Genomic DNA, 18,590 nt, shown 5'->3' with positions numbered 1-18,590 from the left:
TAAACATGGGACAATTTGGCATTTTGTTCCTTTTTTTTTTTTTTTGAGAGAGAGAGAGAGAGAGAGAATTTTTTTAATATTTATTTTTTAGTTTTCGGCGGACACAGCATCTTTGTATGTGGTGCTGAGGATCCAACCCGGGCCGCACGCATGCCAGGCAAGTGCGCTACCGCTTGAGCCACATCCCCAGCCCCCCATTTTGTTCCTTTTTAATGAGGCAGTCTGTTCCTTTCATGACCATCTTTTCTTCATGATTTAGGAAGGAATCAGTTATGGCTTACAGCGCTGGACAAATCGAGGGTACAAGCATATATCTCGGATGTGATATCTATTCAGAATCCAAGTCAGGAATCGTTCTAAGCCCAAGCTGAATCCTCCATGAGGACATGTACCATATTTTCTCTGATCTGTGTACCAGTAATAAGGAGTGGGGTCAATCCCTTCCCTTTTATAACCTGCCAGCATTTCTTCACTATCCCAGATACGCATTGAGCCTCCCACAATCTCACCAACATTGGGCATCAACACGTCAACAGATTCACTAAGGCGGGAATCCTCAGGATATTGCTGCATGTAGAAGGACTTGATCTCCACAGGAAATCGACACAGAAAGATTGGTTCATTAATGGTGTCTGTCATCAGTCTCTCAGGAGCTTCTGGGATATCTTCTCCAAATTCATAGAAAGTCCCATTTTCTTTCTTTACATTGTGTTCTTTTAGCCACACAATAGCATTGGAATAGTTCATCCGTTTGAAAGGCCGTTTAGGGGGTTTAAAATTCGGGTTGAGGTCATACACTATACTTGCTGCCGGTGATTTTAAGACTCTATCTACCATGTCACAAACCAAGTCCTCCAGTCTGTTCAGGAGATCCTCAAAAGGCCAGGAAAGGGCACTCAGCTTCCACGTGAGTGTACTCAGCCAGGTGCCTTCATGTTCTGGATTGTTCTGCTCTGTATGACTGTGCAATACAAAAAAACATCTCCCAAGGATGGAAGGCAGGTCTCCAGGTACAACTGAGAGGACTGAGTCAAAAATGCCTCTTCCCCGAAATAGTCAAGCTTGAAGAGCGTGGCACCACCTTCTACCTGTGTCTGCACCAACGTTGGAGGAGTAACTTCACAGTACCCCATATCAAAGAAGTGATCTCTGGAGCACCTGGTGATCATGGAACGTGGTTTTAGGATTGTGGACATATTTTCTCCTCGGATCATCATGTGCCTATTGTTCAGCTGGACATCAACATCAGATTCTTTATTAAGTTATCTGCTCCTCCAGCAGGGGCCAACCCCATAAGTTCCCAGAAGTCACAACTCAGCTCGTGGCCCCCTGGAGCCTGCTTGCCCTCTGGAGTAAGATTTAGCATTCCATATACAGCAACACTACTCTCAGTAGACAAAACTACTCCATGGTAACACTGACACAACTCATCCGACAAGACATACTGAAGATAACCCGTACCATCCCGCAACCCCAGGAACATTAAATTCTTTCCTTGCCTATGCAGCCTATGGACCTGCCACAGTCTGGCTGCAGCAAAATAACCGGGGGGTGACGAACAACTTGTGTACATTGATACAGCAGGAGTGGGAGCCGTTTATTGTAGGACAGGAGCGGTATTTATACATTCCACACAGCTTACCTTAATTAACATAAACTAGATACAGCAGTCAACCAATAAGGAATCTCCACACTTAATGGCTCGCTGGCATTACTTCACAAACCACTCCCTCTGGCATTTTGCCAGGCGCCATCCAGACTTGTTTACGGACTCTAACATTTCCCCCTTTTGGTTAATTTAAATAACGACCATAGTGGTTTTTACATAAACACCATAAATAATCTGCTACAAGCAGAAGGGGAGGATGCAAAATGCCACAATACCAAGCCAATTGATGGCTCCATGCAAGAAGCCCTTGGAAAAATTATACCAGCAATGACATTGTTTGCAAAGATATCCAGTTACAATTTGTTGTAGATTACAGTTTGTTGTCTCAGTCCAGGTAAAGCAGTGTCTCAATAGATTAACTCACAGTCCAGGTAAATCACAGTCCAGGTAAGTTCTGCAGGCAGCTAGCTTAAATCACAGTCCAGGTAAGTTCTGCAGGCAACTAGCTTGATCCGAAGTCTCGTCCGTTTCTCAGCCGAAGTCTCGTCCGGTTTTCAGCAACACTGGAAATTCTTCTACCTTTGTCCTCACCGGTACTGGGACGAAAGGCAGGAACTCCGGATGGCTAAAGAAAATCCTGTAGCATTCTACTAAGAAAACAACCTTCTGAACAATTTAGTAGTTTATCTCAAGGTTTTTCTGCATTTGAAATAAGCATTAATAGTGCTCATTACTCATCAGCTTCCAGGTGTGGGAGAACCATTGTAGCTTAGTTATTGGCACTGAAAATGACCAAACATCAGGGACGCCAGTAGCGTCTTCTGCCGGCTGTAGCATCCTGGGCAGCCCCAGATGGCCCTGGGGAGTGTCCTGGACTCAAAGAGCCTGCAAGACTGTGCCTCCAGGTCAGGTTTGGATTTGGGCTCTTGCAGTGGCGTCCCGCTCCCCGGGCGGGGGGCGGGGAAGAGCCCACTGCCCGCCGCTTGGAAAAACCTTGCTGCACCATGAGCGTTTTGCGCACGTGGCAGCCACCACTCCGATTCACGCACCCTCCGGTAACGAAAGTATTCAGTAATAGCCTTTTGTTGCAACTTTTTTCCTGATAATCCTTCCTCTGAACTTTTTTCTTCTTTCTGACTAGAGTTCCTGGGCTCTTATCAACACATGCCCTAATTGCTCTTGGTTCCACTGGGGTGCCTCTTTCCCTTAGTAATTTACTTAACACCCCTTCCATATTTTCGTCACAAAGACAATACAGTACACTTAGACAAAACAAGACACAAACATACTCTATCAATCTTCTCCATTTTCTCGAAATGGCCATTTTTCCTCTCACCCTATCTGCCTAGGGATGAGCAAATTTGCTCCCGTCCTATCTATGGACGGGCAGCTTTTTTTTTCGTCACTTACCCCCGAGTGTCCCGGGGCTCCCCATAACGGGCCACCATCTGCCGCAGTCCGGCTGCAGCAAAATAACCGGGGGGTGACGAACAACTCGTGTACGTTGATACAGCAGGAGTAGGAGCCGTTTATTGTAGGACAGGAGCGGTATTTATACATTCCACACAGCTTATCTTAATTAACATAAACTAGATACAGCAGTCAACCAATAAGGAATCTCCACACTTAATGGCTCGCTGGCATTACTTCACAAACCACTCCCTCTGGCATTTTGCCAGGCGCCATCCAGACTTGTTTACAGACTCTAACATGGACCCAGCCAAAAACCTTTACTCTCTGGCCTCTATATCCTTCTAATACATGAATCTTCACACATTGTGGCTCTGGCAGACTTGGAACATTTTTAATGGTAATCTTCTTTGCTTCTTCGAGGTTCTTTTCTCTTCGCAAATTATCTTCTGCCTCTTTCTTCTCTCGGGATTCACTCTTCATTTGCTCCCTATGCCACATTTTCCTAATGTTCTTCATCTGTGATTCAGACATAATGTTCTACCTCTCATTTTCTTTTTGTGAATCTTCATAAATGGTAGGAAATGGATCTTTTCCTACTGTCATCAAATCTTTTAGGCCTGTTTTAAATAGTTTCTCTTTGGTTCCATCTCCCGTGGCACCATTTCCCTCTCGATCTGAGACATACAGCTCTGCTAGCACCATCCCTGCAGTCGCCCTGGTCACCTCCAAGGACATGGTCCCAACACCGCCGCCGCCCAGTCATCCCAATATGTGAGAAAAGCTCACCTCTGAACTTTCTTGTGTTGTCTCACACATGAGCTTTTGGGTGACACCTGTCTCTAGCAGGGGCATGTACAATTCTGGAAGCAAAATGTAAGTTTTTCTTGAAATCTTTAAAAATGTTTTTTATATTCTCCTTTGAGTGTTACAGCATATTATATTTTAATCCAAAGCAGGAAAAATTAGGGGCAGTGTGGTGTAGTGTCTAAGAGGGCTGAATTTAGTAGCTTGCTAACAGTGACTCTTGGCTTCTCTCTATCACTTACCTTCTTATTAGTTAGTCACAAGGCCTTGGGGAAGTTAGACCTTTCCTACTATTTTAAGGAAACTAACAATGGTATTTAACCTCACAGGGTAACTGTGAAAATTCAGTGGGTCAATTTATACAAAGTACTTGGCCTACTACCTAAGATAGACTTCTGTTTCATTTTGGACTTTTTTCTGGGAATATCAGTTGTCTAAATTTCAATCTGTCCATTATTTTTCCTTCCTGGTCATCTTCTTATCTCTCATTGTTTTTGTCCTTAGTCTTTTCCTTTATATTATGTAAGAAAATATAAATATCTCCTAAATTTTTCTTTTGTCAAACCTGCCCTTTTCTTCAACCTAGATTGTATTTCTGCTAATAAGCTTATAAAACTTTAAAAAATAATAACATATAATGCACAGGAAGGAAAGTATAATCCTAAATGTGTATCCTGAGAAATTGCAAGAGAACAATCCGTGTATCACGTTTCAGGTTAAAAAACAGAATGCATTCCAGAGGCTCCCACATGAAGCCAAACACAAACCCCAGTCTCCTCCTCAAGGTAGCATTCTTCTGGCTTTGTTGGTAATCACTGCCATACCTTTTCTTTTTTAATATTGGGTAACCTAAGTAGGCATTCCTAAACCTTGTAGGTTAGTCTTTAAACTTTATATACAAGGAATCGACCAAGGACCAGACCATGGCTCCTTGGTTTTTTACCATGATCTAGCTCCTTCCACAAGTCACTCTATTTGTGAGCTTCATCTATGTTGTAGGCTTCTTGCCTTCATTTCTGTGCAGTCTTCCATCATTAGTGGGTAGCACTGTATCATCCCCTCTACAGCTGGGTGGTTGGGCGTTGTATGTTTTTTGGCTACTACAAACAACACTGCTATAAATGTCCTGAACTTTGAATCCTGATGCCCTGTGACATTTCTTAGGGTAAATTTCATATCCACGAAAGAGTTTCTTGGGTAATAAAGCATCCATACAATCAGTTTGCCAAACAGTCACCAAAACTGCGCTGTGTGCTATCGTGTTTTTAATTCCCTTAAAATCACTCATCATTTTACTCTCTCACTTTCAGGTCCTGCTTCTCTTTGTTACAGCCTAGGTCTTTTTATACTGTACTTACTGAGAAGGGCAACTGTGAAAATTTTCTTCTGTCCCTCCTTGCGTCTCCTTCTGCCTCTGTGTGCATACTTATTGCCCCACTATTTTCTTGAATTTGTCATCTCTGCCCAGATGAAGAGATTTGGAGGAGTGGGCTGGGGAAGGACAGAGTCGTTGAGAAAAACCCACAGAAGCACAGCTGCCTTATTCCCTAGTTGCTTCACTGTTCTGCTCTGAGTCAGGGGACCAATGGTGTGGTCAGCTTTGCTGTGTATTTTGTTTTTTTTTTTTTGGTACTGAGGATTGAACTCAGGGGCACTCAACCACTGAGCCACATCCTCAGTCCTATTTTGTATTTTATTTAGAGACAGAGTCTCACTGAGTTGCTTAGCACCATGCTTTTGCTGAGGTTGGTTTATAAACTCATGATCCTCCTGCGTCAGCCTCTGGAGCCACTGGGATTACAGGAGTGCCCATAATGACCAGCTTTGTTGTGTATTTTAATGGATCCCTTAGTGAAAACATGGAAGCAGTTTTTTTTTTTAAAGAGAGAGAGAGAGAGAGAGAGAGAGAGAGAGAGAATTTTTTAATATTTATTTTTTAGTTTTTGGCGGACACAACATCTTTGTTTGTATGTGGTGCTGAGGATTGAACCTGGGCCACACGCATGCCAGGTGAGCGCGCTACTGCTTGAGCCACATCCCCAGCCCTGGAAGCAGTTTTATGGGAAGGTGTTCACCAGATTACACCTTGCTCTGACAGTCATAACATATTACATTTAATTAGCAAAGTAGAGAAATGTGAAGGCAGGGTATATATATTTCTAAATTTACTGAATTACAGTTGCATGTTGCTGGGCTTAATGATGGGTTGAGAGAGGAATACATTCTGAGAAATGTGTTCATTCTGTAGTTGTGTGAATATCCTAGAGTTTACTTACACACACATACATGGTCTAGCCTACTATGCACCTAGGCTATGTGGTTCATATAATTTTGTATATGGAGCAACATTGACCAAAATGTTATTATAGGGCATATAAAAACTGTTTCAGCTGGAAACATCATAGTAAAGATGCATTAGTCTCTTCAAAGACTAAATCCATTTTGTCATTTTATGGAGTAATGGCACTGAGATTTTATCTCACCTTTTGAGATATTAAACTAGTTTTATAAAAGTCAGCATTAAAGAATATCATTGATGACATGTAGTGAACTGAAGATGTCAAGATAGACAATCCACATAATTAAAAATGTACCATCTTTCACATACCATCAGCATGATAGGTTCTCTGAACAGTAAAGACATTATGTTTTTCTGGAATAGTTGTATTTTTAAATGGACTGGCATAGTGGTTTTCAAATCTGACTGTGTATCAGAATTAATTGGGGATCTTGTCAAAGTGCATACTTATTTGCTGTCATGCCCAGATTTACTGAGCCAGCATATACATGGGTGTGCTGGGATATGGGTGTGCATTTTAAAGAGGACTGGGGTACTCTCTCTTCTCTTTCTAGGCTTCTGGGACACTACCAGGATAGATGCACCTGGGCAAGAGGCATCACTGAATCTGATCTCAGGTCTGGTCTTCTGATTCCAAGGGCTGGGGATAATGGTTGTACCTCGGGCTACAATGTCTATGAAGGCTATATAATGGGGAGGGGACAGCAATATGGGCATTGCAAGTAATGCACAAAGACTTGTATTTAAAGTCAAGTTTTTATACCTTAAAACGGATGGACCTTGACCAAGTTTACTTTCTAGAGCTTCAGTTCTCTTAACAAAGAATGTAGGAAAATATTAATAATGTCATTGGGTTGTTGTTGAGAAATTGAAATTTTCTGAGAATCTGTTTGAGTTATTTGTTGTTGCCTATCAAACCCAAAACTTAATGGGTTTAAAGCAGTAAAACTTTATTTTCTTGTGGCTCTGCAATATGGGCCCAAATGGATAGTTCTGCTAATTTCACTGATGGCCACTCCTCTGGCTTGTCAGCTTGTGGGTCAGCTGGGGGTTGGGACGGTAAGGCTTCTCTCTCAGTACCTCCAAATTCCCATGGGCTCAAAAGCAGAAGTTCCAGGTCACAGTGTCCTTTCTGCTGCATTCCATGTTTAAACTAGTTATGTGGTGAACCCTCAATGAAACCAGAGGCAAGCACAGTGTGAATATTGGGAATTTGGGGTCATTGGTCACTGATGTAATAGACTGTCGCAACAATTCCTGCTGTGGTAGATACTGACAAAGGGGCGGGCATACAAGGGAGTAAAACTGATGTCTAAAGGTTGCATTCTAGTAGGACACACTGTGAACATACAGGTACTGGTAAGTAGTAGTGGAGGCTATCAGGCCTCATCAAAGTGCCAAATCTCAGCTAAGAGTTCTGTTTGGGGCTAGAATGCTCAGGCAAGGTCATGATGCATTCTGGATGAGGCTGATTCTTGAGAGAATGATCAGAGTCTCCCTAGGAGGGAAGTGGTCAGTTGTGTGCCTCCAGGGTCTTAAAGCTCTGTAGTATTTTATGCCCCACACCTGGGATGATTGATGTGCCTTTGAACAGCCACTTCATTTTAGGGTCTTTCTAGGTTACCACCATTCCCTTGATGGCATCTGATGTGTTAGGCAGAGGTTAATTCAGGAGGAAAAAAAATAGGGGCATGTGCAGTGAGTGCAGAGAGGAAAAAGCTTGGCACACCCGGGGCAAGGCTGAGGCTGTTATTTTTGGGCTGGTTACCTTTAGGGGGAATGTACTTGTATCTTCTGGAGGAACCAGGTTGTGTTTCAATTGTCATGGTTTTCTAAAGGCACAGGAAATGGGAGCATCTTCTGTTCCTGAAATTGCTTGCCTCATGAGATAGGATTTCCATTTTAATTCCTCTTCTGGAAAGTCACAGAGAGCTTACCGTTCTATATCTGTCTTCATGTTCGGATGGTAAAATTTCAGGCATACTTGAAATTCACAAAGGACTTGACTTTACATGCAAAAATCTTTATTAATGAGCAAGTATCCTGGAAAGGAAAAGCTCTTAGAGCCAAAATACCTAGGTTCAAGTTCTGAGTCTTCAAATCCCTGAACTTCTCTGGCTCTCTGTCTATAAAGTAGGTTTACACGATTGATTCACTGAGTTAGGAGAATTAAATAATTAAATGATACATAAACAATACAGTAATTCTCAACAATCTGACAATTTTAGAACACCACGTAAATGTTGTTTAGCTACCTCAATTACTTTGTGGAATAAAGTAAAACATTCATTGCTGTTGTTATCCAATATCTGGAGAATTCAGTAAATATTGATTGAATTTATACATGAATTTAGAAGAGTCCTCCTCCCATTAACCAGATATTTTGATCAATTTGGGGCTGAATAAGTGGTAATGTAGTTGTACTAATTATATTAGTACATTAGTAGGATAAATGTAATGTAATTAAGCTATGCATATGTTTTACTGGTGACCTAATATGACTTTTAAATCTGAAGGTTTCTTTCATACTATCAAGCCTCTATGGTGTCAGTTCTAGAAAACTCTAGTGAACATGGATAAATGGTTTTCATAGGCCCTTAGACTAAGAACAGAAAGATTTTAAAGACTTCAATGCACTGTATCACACATATTATTACTTCAATCTAAAAAGAGAAAGTTCACCTACAACTGAAAGCATTAAACTTACCTGATGTTTTTATGTGTGTGTTTTATTTTTTGCAGTACTGGGGCTTGGGTCCAGAGTTACTCTACCACTGAGCTACATTTCCACCCATTTTTATTTTATTTATTTATTTATTTTAGGTTGAGAACATTGATATGGTACTAAATGCCACTGAATTGTTCACTTTCTTTCTTTTTGAGAGAGAGAGAGAGAGAGAGAGAGAGAATCTTTAACATTTATTTATTTTTTTTTAGTTCTCGGCAGACACAACATCTTTGTTTATATGTGGTGCTGAGGATCGAACCCCGGCCGCACGCATGCCAGGCGAGCGCGCTACTGCTTGAGCCACATCCCCAGCCCCCCATTTTTATTTTGAGGCAGGGTCTTGCTAAGTTGCCTAGGCTGGCCTCAAACTTTCGATCCTCATGCCTTAGCCTCTAGAGAAGGCTGGGATAACAGGTGTGCGCCACCACACCTGGCCTAATTTAGTCTTTGTTTCCATATTATTACAATAAAGTCATAAAGTGTTAGAAAATACTGAAACCTCTATAGGAGACGGGTTGGCAAACTATGGCTCATGAACCAATTCTAGTCCACTGCATATGGTTTGTATGTAGAATGTCTCGATTTGAAATCATTGAAAAAAAAATCCAAACAAGGCAATATTTTATGACACTTGAAAAATATGTGAAATTCAAGTTTCAGTGTCCATACATAAAGTTTTATTGAGACTCAGCCATGCTCATTGACTTATGTATTGTCTAGAGCTATTTTCACATTGTGACAGCAGAGTTGAATGCAGCAACAGAGACCACATGGCCGACAAGGCCTAAAATATGTATTATCAGGCCTGGAAAACATTCACTGATTTCTGCTATAGACTCTTCAAAAAGGAAAACAGAACATCTGAAACTTCCCTCACAGTATAAGACAAGGCTGGCATTTTGGGATTTCCAGATAGGGAATTGAGAGCAGCTGAGGCCTGTCACCATCTATTACTGTCTATCGTCCTCTAAGATGGGACTTCCTTTGCTGTGTTTGTGGCGGTGTTCAGCCTCATAGATACTGAGGTTTTCACTGTGCTTCCTATTTTTTTTGGCAAGAGGAATTTTTTTATTTACTAAATACATGCATTCACTAGTGATGTGATTCATTGTGGGACTGAAATTTAGAACCTTGTTGTCTAGGCAGGTGAAGCAAGATATACACACATATCTTGGGGCAGGACAAGTGCTGAGTTGGGGGAATTTTTGTTTTGGGGGGTGGTTGTGTGTGTGTGTCTGTCCAGCATTGTTCCTTTTGGTACTAGAATTCCTCTTTTTTTGCGGGGGGGCAGGGTCCATTCTGATCCCCCTTTCAGCACATGGATTTTGGGTGGAGCTGATCTCCAGAGGTGAGCAGGGCTCACCATAACTGAGGGCTGACCTTCTTACCATCAGACCTGGGACTTCTGCTAGGACTTGGGGAAAGAAGGTCTTCTTTTCCTGAGGTCTCCAAATGCTAGTGTTTCAGAGCTAGGGTCTTTCAAGAAACTGAGGCAGTGTGAAAATCCCCCTTCAAACCCTGATTCTTGCGGTCAAGTCAGAAAGATTTCAGACATGTCACTCCGAGTAACAGGCATGAGTTTATTGAAGGGATAGGAAAAGCAAAAGGGACACTTTTAAGGGAAAAAGTAAGTCCTCCCAGAGAGGAGATGGACAATATGCCTCTCTTGAACTATCGTTTTATTGGAGATCCCAGGGAAGTTTCCAGAGAGTCCCTGTCAGGTCCACTTCTTGACTTTTTTAAAAAAAATTTGATTTGTTATATATGACAACAGAATGCATTACAATTCATATTACACATATAGAGCACATTTTTTCATATCTCCAGTTATATACAAAGTAGAGTCACATCCTTCTTGTTTTCTTACATGTACTTAGGGTAATGATGACCATTGCATTCTACCGTCTTTCCTACCCCTATGCCCTCTCCCTTCCTTTTTCCCTTTTTGCCACTATCTAGAGTTCATTTAATCCTCCCATTCCCCCCTCCCAGCATATTATGGATAAGCATCCTTAAATCAGAGAAATCTTTTGGCATTTGGTTTTTGGGGATAGGCTAATTTCACTTAGCATTATATTCTCCAGCTTCATCCATTTACCTGCAAATGCCATGATTTTATTCTCTTTTAATGCTGAATAATATTCTATTGTGTATATATACCTCATTTTCTTTATCCATTCATCTACTGAAGGGCATCTAGGTTGGTTCTACCATATAGCTACTGTGAATTGTGCTGTTACAAACATGATGTGGCTGTGTCCCTGTAGTATGCTCTTTTTAAGTCACTTCCTGAATTAAAAAAAAAATACTTATCTTTTAGTTTTAGGTGGACACTATGTCTTTATTTTATATTTATGTGGTGCTGAAGATGGAACCCAGTGCCTCATGCATGCTAGGCGAGCACTCTACCACTGAGCCATAACCCCAACCCACTTCTTGACTTTTGACTGACAGCAAGAGGACATCAGACTTTTAAGTCCCCACTGCCATGGCGTCTCTAGGTCACCTTGGCCCATGCTGACCGGTTCTAATTGGATTCTTTTTTTTTTTTTTTTTGAATATTTTTTAGTTGTCGATGGACCTTTATTTTGTTTATATATTTATACATGGTGCTGAGAAACTCAGTGTCTCATACATGTTAGGCAAGCGATTTACCACTGAGCCATAGCCCCAGCCCCAGCCCCAACCCTCTAATTGGATTTTTATTCCCTCTTTTTTCATACTGGGGATTGAACTCAGGAGTATTCAACCATATTCCCAGTCCTATTTTGTATTTTATTTAGAGATAGGGTTTCACTGAATTGCTTAGCCCCTTGCTTTTTGCTGAAGCTGGCTTTGAACTCACGATTCTCCTGTCTCTGCCTCCTGAGCTGCTGGGATTATGAGTGTGCACCACTGTGCCTAGCTCTAATTGGATTCTTAACCATACATTCTCACAAATTTTATGGTTAGGAGGAATTATCCTTCTCTCCTAGAGTTTCAGGATGTGGTCATAAAAGTCTCCCCCTTCAGGGTAACTTGCTTTCCTCTTACCAACATTATTTGGGGCCTGCATTTCTCCTGCAGTTAACAGGTATTTTGCTAAGTAATTAATGTGACAAATCCTGTCCACTTAGGCTAGGCAGGGCTGCAGGTAAATTGCATCTTAGGAAAGGAAGCATGTTGGGGTCAGCACAGTGGGCCCATGTTATAGAATTTTCCCCTTAACCTCATGTTTCCACTGTCCTCATTTGTCTGTCCCCTAACCTTAGGATTATATAAGTCACCTTACCAGGAGAGCTTGCCTGAGAAAGAAACTGTGCAGCAGGAGAGCAGAACCCAGAGATGGAGAGGGAGGGAGGGAATTTGATGACAGTGACTTAAATCTAGGCACAGCTGTGCCTTCTTTCCTTCTATGTACTGTCATGTGAACTGATGCAGTCCCTTTATTTAGATTTCTTGCCAATAAAAGATGAGACAATGCTGGCTTAAGTGCTAAGGTAGATGGTATGAACAGAAATACACAGGAAATCAGCAAGAGAACAGCAAGTCTGATACCGTGAAAAACACACTCACGTGTTCAAGCCCAAAGAATGCACTCAAGGAACAGCAAAAAACGAGGCTTTACTTTAATGATTGTTTGCAAGCTTGGGTGCCTGGTGTTCAGGGACCCCAAGTTCATGTACAACTGATATTTTATCTTCTAGAGCCCAAGACCCCTGTCCCAGTTCCTCATTGGCCAAATACCACGGGGTGCACAGTTTTCCAGAATATCACCCAGGTTTTACTGTGTCCTGTTGGGTTATTTAAAAAGATATACATTTACTCATCCCTACCTCCCTTTGTTCTTCCCTTGGACTGAGTGCCTTTTGGCTAATACACAGTTTAATCTCTGATGATCAGGTCAGGCCCCTTCCTTGTCACCTCCTGTTTATCAGGGGGCTGTGGGTTTTTACACTGTAGTGTTAACTGCTGGTGACTTTCCATTCTGCTCTCCCTCTAGCTGCCTTTTTTATATCCCAAGTCATTTTACATTTAAAACTAAATACTGAGTTTTGAAAATGGACCACCGGGATTTTCTATATCTCAATACAGTGGGAAAACTGGAGACATGGATTTAGGACACTTGGAAGGTTGGAGGTATGGGCTGGGGTGGGGTCGGGGTGTGGGATGGAATGAAGGGCAGAGGGAAAGTGTGAGAAGAAAAATCTCTCTTATTTTATTGAAATGCAAAGAACAGTACATGAGAAAAAGTGGCTTAAAGTAATCTCAGTGCCAAGTGAAGTCTTGAAAAAGTATAAGTTAACTAGACTCCTGCATATCCCAAATCTTGATGCTTTCAAACACTTTCTTTATAAGGGCAGACTAAATTTCTCTGAGAATAGTTGTTAAAAAAGAAAAATGAGTTGCAAAAGCAGAAGGATGGTAATTATTAATTAATTATTCCAAATAGCACTTTGTATGGTAACAAAAAGGAAAAAAAAAAAAAGAATGATTTGCTTCATCTGGGTTGAACAGGTCACCTCTTCTGGTTTTAGTCTAGCTGATCATCACAGGCAATAAATATCAGATTTGGCTCTTAGCATTCACAAAGGGATTTGACCTTTACATTTTAAAGGAAATGAGAAACAAAGGGATTACATAATTAAAAATCTGTTTCTGCCTTTTAAAAGCAATTCGATTTAGGTCAGGAGCCAACCATCTCCCTTTCCCTCTAATTGTTTTATCTTGGCTCCTGGTACCCTGTTCTTGTTTCTCCTGTGAATAGCTCATTAGTGTTGGGTAGATGTTCCCACTGAGTACACCGTGTTAATAGGGAAACAATAGAGGCAGTAGTAGGATTCGAGAAAGTTAATATTGTATGCAAAATAGAATAATGAATGAGAACATGTGCCTTCTACATGCCTGTTAACAAACCCTCCATGGTGGTTAATTTTCTGTTTGACCTTCTTGGGTAACCTCTCCTTAAGAAGAATGGGATGAAAATATTCACCCATTCAGCTGCTTAGGGGCCGAGATGGTCCTCTTCTACCCAACCTGTCTTACCATTAACATTTGAAGAGACCTAGAAGAAATGTAAAAATAAATTAACACATAAAGATCATGCATGTGGACATTGGAATATTATTAGTATTAACTCAAGACTAAACCAATGAAATCAATCTCACAGTTATGTATAATCCCAGGAAAACATGATTTAAAAAAGATAATGAGATGTCTAAAAGATTAAAAACTCTGTTGATGATATGGTGGATCATATCTGTAGTCCTAGCTTCTTGGGAAACTGAGGTGGAAGGATCACTTGAGCTTAAGAGATTCAGGGCAAAGTGGGCAACATAGCAAGATCCCATCTCAGAAACAAAACAGAATCAGAAACAAAAACAAAAAACAACAAACACTTTTTTTTTTGTAGTATGCAATACATTCACAAATTTCAAATATCAAGAAATATAAAATGCTATATCTCTGTTCCCTTTTGCTCAGTTCCCATTTCTTGCCCATAATTACTGTTATACTTTTTAAAATTTATTCTTCCAGATCATTTTTATGCACTGCTAAGCCAATCAGATATGTCATCTTTTATTTTCCTTTCTTTTGTAAACAATTGGTTGCAAACTCTGTACATTTTCTGCTCATATTTTCCCATTAATAATACATGTTGGAGACGCAAAGTCTGATGATTTCAAAGGAGCACTAGAGATGGACTCCAGAGAATTGGATACAAATCTTATCACCATATCTGTGGCAAGATATTGCCTGCTTTAAAAAATGACATGGAATAGTAAATGTTGTGTAACTACTTGAGTGATAATCTTCAGTCACAGCTACTCAGTTTTTTGACAGCCTTCTTCACCTTTTTGCACTAGTAAGTCACTCTTTTTAGAAAAGTTAGAAAATAGAACTAAGCAAAAAGAAAGAAATCTCCCATAATTTTCTCTCTCAAAAATATTCATTTTTGATGTTTAATAAGAATCTTTCCTTCCCTGTCTCTTTCTCCTTGTATTACTCTCCCCATCTCTCTGTACACACCACACACACACACACACACACACACACACACACACTCACATCTATTTGTGTACAGAATTAAAAAGTGAGATCTCATTGTACATATAGTTCTGAAACTTGCTTTTCTCACCTAACAGTTTTCCATATCAATGAAAATGGGTCTATATACCATAACTTTGAATCACAGCAAACCATTTCATCATGTGGATAGTCCATCAATTATTCAACCAATCCACTGTGGTTGAACACTTCAGCTGCTTCAAGTATCTACAGGTAAAAACAATTTACACTCTGCAACATTCTTACATGCTTAATGTTTCATTGACACCACATTTCCTGGTACTTCATCAAAAGACATTTCTGGTTGATACTATCTTTTCCTCCCTCCCTCCCTGCCTTCCTGCCTTCTTTTCCCCTTCCACCTCTCTCTCTTTTTCTTGTTGTGGATGCATCAGGGCAGGCAGCTGGCAAGAACAATAGTTTCTAGACACCTGCACGCTCTGCACGGCCATTGAGGCTCTACACCTGCCTCCCAATTCAATGTATGTCATCCTTCACTGATGACACCTCTCTTGCCTTTCAGGGTTTCTCTTCAAATTTTAATGAGAATTTAATGGTATAAAAATATAGTCATGCTGGGCGTGGTGGTGCACGCCTGTAATCCCAGCAGCTTGAGAGGCTGAGGCAGGAGGATGTTGGTTTCAAAGCCAGCCTCAGCAACAGCGAGGTGCCAAGCAACTCAGTGAGACCCTGTCTCTAAATAAAATACAAAATAGGGATGGGGATGTGGCTTAGTGATTGAGTGTCCCTGAGTTTAATCCCCAGTTATCCCCCTCCCCGCCAAAATACAGCCATATATATTATAAAAATTTGGCCTTCTAAGGTGATTATTTAGAAAGATAAGCTTTATTTGGATGGAGATATTCTGATATACTTGCTAAAAACAAAAACTTTCTCTTTTATGCTAATGTTAGGCATTTCACCAGGGTAGAGGCTGTGGGCTGTAAAAGGTGGGACTAGGAGGATGTTGTAAATTAAAATAAGGGCCACTTACCTGAGTCTTTTGGGGAAGAAAAATACATCTGAATAGGTTGAGAGCAGAAGTAATTACATTATGTGTTAATTTGCATCTCATCTTCCAGGCAGTTCATGCAGGAGAGCAAAAACAATTAGAATTTCATAATGTAGTAATCACATAATGTAGAAAAGCAACCCATATGTGAAAGCCAAATTAATTCACAGAATGAGGGCGCTAAACTCACAGGCACCAACTTGGGTTCAGTTTGTGCATGTTTTGTACTTCTTACATCGGTAAACAGACATGATTTCATGGATGGGCTTCTTTCCTGTATCAGGGCCTAATCACGTCCCTTTATTAAACTCTTCTTGAATTACCAGATCGGAATGTCATATTTCTTGTAGAATATGACAATTTTATGTTGACAGCAATTCAAAAGCTCACTAAAATAATTATGGAAATAGCCATTACTAGATATCAATGAGTTAATTAGGAAACAATTGAAAACTCAAAGCCTGTGTTATCTGCATACAAATATTTTTGTATGCAAAATACAACATTCTTTGTTCTGTTTTATTTTTGTTGTTGTTTTTGGATTCTGATCCTCCTCTGTATGGGATTCTGGTTCTGAAGTTTTGGAGTATGGCCTGGGAATTTGCATGTGTATGGTTTGGATATGAGGTATCCCCCCAAACTCCTGTTAGTACAAGAATATTCGGAGGTAAAATGGGAACATTATGAGAGCTGTAACCTAATCAGTCCATCCTAGTTTGAAGGAACTGACTGGGTGGTAACTATAGTCAGGTAGGGTGTGGCTGGAGGAGGTGGGTCACTAGGGGCATGGCCTGGAAGGGTGCATCTTCCCTGTGACGTCTTTATACTTCCTTCTCTGTTTCCTGAACTCACCATGAGATGAATAGCTTTCCTGTGCTGGGCCCTTCCGCCATGAAATGTTGTTGTCACCTTAGGCCCCGAGCAACAATGGAGTCAGCCGACTATGGACTGAAACCTCTGAAACCGTGAGCCCCAAATAAATTTTCCCTCTTTTAAATTGTTCTTTTTGGGTGTTTTGGTCACATCAACAAAAGAGTTGAGTAACATAGTATGTTAACAAACACCTTAAGATCAGGAAGATCAGGAAGATGAGGAAGGATAGGGGGTTAGGAGTATAGATTAAGTCAAACTGATCTGGGTTGAAGGACTGACCTTCAGTTTCCAGTGGGGTAAGCCTGACTGTGTTTCTTAACCTCTCTGAGCTCGTTTCCTTGTCTGGAGGACACCTACCACTTCAACCTAATTTTTTGGCCTTGTCCCCTTTGCTTATTCTTAACTGACCTCCTGACCTCATGTTCCTGGCACTCAGTGGAGACAAGGTCTTTTTCTTCCTCAGGGCTCTCCCCTATGCTTTCCCCTCAGTCTGCAAACCCCTCTCCCCCACCTTCTTCTAACTCCTTCTTTAGGATTTAGCTCAAATGTCACTTAGTCAGGTCTTTTTTTTTTTTTTTTAATAATCTAAATTATGTCCCTCCCCCTAAGTTTTCTCTTACATAATTTCTTTTCTTTCTTTGCCTTGTCTTTTTCCTTCTTCTCCCTGCCCCCCCCTCTTTTTTTCTATCTTTTTGTTCTGGGGATGACCCAGGGGTGCTTTATGACTGAGCTATGCCCCCAGCCTTTTTATTTTTTATTTTGAGACCAGGTTCTCCCTAAATTGCTGAGGCTGGCCTCAAACTTGTGATCCTCCTGCCTCAGTCTCCAGAGTCACTGGGCTTACAGGTGTGTGCATGCCTGATCCCTTTCTTTCTCTTAAAACAATGCAATCTGTTCTAGACTAGACCTAAGCTCCACTAGGGCAGAAGGTTATGTGACATGAGGCCTCTTTTGTTTTGCATGATTGGCCAAGGGATGATTTGGGGAGGGGGGGGAGCTTATATCTCCTGTTACCTCTCTTTGCCCTTCCACCAAGTTGCTTCAATAAAATTTTCATCTAAATAGAAACAGTGCTCTTTTTGTAAATGTAATCTTTTTGCAAATGTCATCTTAAGAGAAATCTCCTAGGTTTCAATATTTCCCATGTTGCCTTCTTAACAGCATTCCAGGACCTCTGATTATTGCTCCTTTATACTCTGCTCCAAGCACAGTGCCCAGAGCACTGTATATCTGTGTGCAGATAATATCTATATGCAGATAACACAGACTTTGAGTTTCCAATTATTTTCTAATTAACACATTGATATCTGGTAATGGTTATTTTCCTAATTATTTTAGTAAGCTTTTTATTGCTGTCATTAAAAACAACAACATAAAACCAACAATTGTACCTTGGGTCATTCTGAATTTAATCAAGCTAATTCAATCTCCTCTCTCTCTTTAAAAAGAAGACAGATTAGTAATAAGACAATAATTAAAAAAAAACTAATTGAGTATTTTCAGTCTCACCTCAAACTCAATATGTTTAAAACCAAACTCACTGACTGCTCTCCAGACTGACTCCTCCTGAGTTTCCATGGGATTCCATTCTGTCACTGGCATTGCTACTCTTGTAGTCCAGGCAGGGGGATCTTTGAGTTTATCTTAGTTCCCTCTCCTTCCCCCTATTCCTTTGTATCATTAATTATTTAGGGATCCATTACCACTCTACTGTGGACTTCAACCCTTTCCAGATAGTTCCCCGAATCTCATTGCCCTTCCTGACCAACCTTCCCATAGTTTCTTTCAGTTTAAGGAAGAGAAG

The 18,590-nt window shown here is 40.8% G+C and overlaps 1 pseudogene; it reads right to left on the bottom strand.

Annotated features, from left to right (window-relative positions):
• Positions 1-270: 270 nt before the first annotated feature.
• On the bottom strand, positions 271-3,781 carry LOC114088204 (asparagine--tRNA ligase, cytoplasmic-like; annotated as a pseudogene).
• Between the last annotated feature and the right edge of the window lie 14,809 nt (positions 3,782-18,590).

Source organism: Marmota flaviventris, chromosome 2 (genome assembly GCF_047511675.1).
Source record: "Marmota flaviventris isolate mMarFla1 chromosome 2, mMarFla1.hap1, whole genome shotgun sequence".
NCBI lineage: Eukaryota > Metazoa > Chordata > Mammalia > Rodentia > Sciuridae > Marmota > Marmota flaviventris.
The sequence above is the reverse complement of the archived record's forward strand: the minus strand, read 5'-3'. Positions and strand labels throughout refer to the sequence as shown.